At 38.6% G+C, this 2,053-nt stretch overlaps 1 protein-coding gene across 1 annotated transcript in view; it reads left to right on the top strand.

The window, feature by feature from the left end:
• The window catches only part of LOC105292576 (gasdermin-C-like), a 13,115-nt gene that overhangs the window by 2,195 nt on the left and 8,867 nt on the right, over positions 1 to 2,053 (top strand). The gene's annotated exons all lie outside the window — the stretch shown is intronic.

Raw genomic sequence — 2,053 nt, 5'->3', positions numbered from 1 at the left:
TACATGGTATTAACATTTTGCTTTGAGTATGTGATGGATTCTGGCCAACAAATCGAAAGGGGTGTCTGCTGTCCTCCATCCACATCCAGTTTTATGCTGGAAGAAGTGAGGGACCCCTGACAACAACCTTTGGCAGTTAAAGTCCCCTAAATGCTGTGATCTCCTGAGCAGGATTGATTTCAGGAGTGAGATTTCAATACCGTCGAGCACATATGATTTCTATAACTCATTCGCTCACAAGAACCAATGATACTACTTTTAATTATATAAGTTAATTCATATATTAAATATTGTGTGTGTGGTATGATATGTTTTATACACATTATATATTTTATGTGTAATGTGTCCTCACTTAGGAGATTTAGAAACGAAAGGGAAAATACTGAATTGTGAACTAACTCTTTTGTGATTTTATCCTGGAGGTTGCTGGGTGCTACCCAGGTCATTTGAATCCAAGTCCAGTGGACCAATTTGAATCCAGTAGAACATTACTCTAATTGGGAGGATGTATTGATATTCAGCTTTGGGTTTCCATTTGCTTGGTTTGGCAAACTGGGCTTTCTGAGAAGAGGAGGAAAACAATCCTGTGTCATTTCACCTAGGACAATAGCTCAGCTGTGTGTCCAGTGTCCCTGTCATAGTTGCTCACAGCCAGGATGGCTCCACATGTTGGCTGCGATGTCGTTAAATAGTTTGCATATCATGCCTGGTTCATGGCTGCATCAATTTTGTTTTGGTCAATCAGGCAAAAGATTGATAGTAAAGAAATGGAGGACTTGATTAACACGATACAGACTAATTGGACTATAATCTATAACAGGCACATACAGAACATAACTGCAGAGCAGATACACATTCTACTCACGCACGCATGGAACATTCCCCAGTATTTCCACGTGTGAGGCCACCATATCAGTCTTAAATTTAAGAATACTGAAGTAACGCTAGATATCTTTACTGACCACAATGAAATTAAATTAGAGATCAAATGAAAAACTAAAAAATTCACAACTACATGGAAATTAAAGAATATACCTTCAATGGGCCAAAGAGAATATTCCAAAGGAAACCAGGAAATTTCTTGAGACAAATGAAAACAAAAACAATACTCTACTGTACACCTAAAAATGGTTGCGATACTAAATTTTTTTTTTTTTTTTGGCTTGCTAAATTTTAATGGAAGAGCTACATAATAACAAGAAAAGTTAACAAAATTCAAATCAGCTTATTCTTTTGTATAACTAAAATTTATCTTGCTTTTATAGCTAGATGGGTAGCCTTCCTTGTAAACTCAAATAACTTATTGCCATATTCTTGTTGAACAAGGTACAAATTCATAAAGGCCAAAACTAACAAACAAAACAATAGTGGAAAGGACAGCAGAGAAATATCAAAATTCAGAAAACTCTATTAAAAAGGAGCCATGGTAACAGACCTCAGAAAGTAGGAATAGCAGAGCCCCAAATGTACCAGGGAAAGATGTCTGGAAAGAAGAACCCCTAAAAGGCTCAGAAATTAGTGGCACAAGCTACCTCTGAAGAGATGGTACAAGTGGCATCTGCAATTGGTTAAAAAGTATATAAGGACCCCTTTGAGTCCCAGATCTCTTTCCCGCCTCTGCATAGCCTGGCAACTACCCTCACCCACCTTATAGAAGACTTGAGAATTTAAACAGTTTGACCACTTCAAGTTACAGCCAACAAGGGAGGGGGAGGTATGAGACCATGATGGAAAAGAAAAACGAACTGAAAGTCCTTTTTCTTAGCGGGGAAACTGAGCCAGCCCTCTTTCTCCATTCAGCTCTGCTCATCCTGCCTCTACGTCCTTCAAACCTTTATACATACAACCCAGGCTTTTGAAGAATTATTCCCTGGGAAACTAACCAGTCTGAAAGAAAAAACATCCCAACAGTTGGGGATCTCAGAGAAAAATGTGGATCCCTGCCTGATCACCCAGAAGTGAAACTCCCACTCTACAAACCCTGCCAAACTTCTTTCCACTTTGTAATGCCTCACTTGTCAATAAAACCCATAAAGACTTGAGGACAACCTTA

This window comes from Pteropus vampyrus, unplaced genomic scaffold (genome assembly GCF_000151845.1).
Source record: "Pteropus vampyrus isolate Shadow unplaced genomic scaffold, Pvam_2.0 Scaffold59, whole genome shotgun sequence".
In the NCBI taxonomy this organism is placed as follows: domain Eukaryota; kingdom Metazoa; phylum Chordata; class Mammalia; order Chiroptera; family Pteropodidae; genus Pteropus; species Pteropus vampyrus.
Note: the sequence above shows the minus strand (reverse complement) of the source record. Positions and strands in the feature narration are given on the sequence as shown.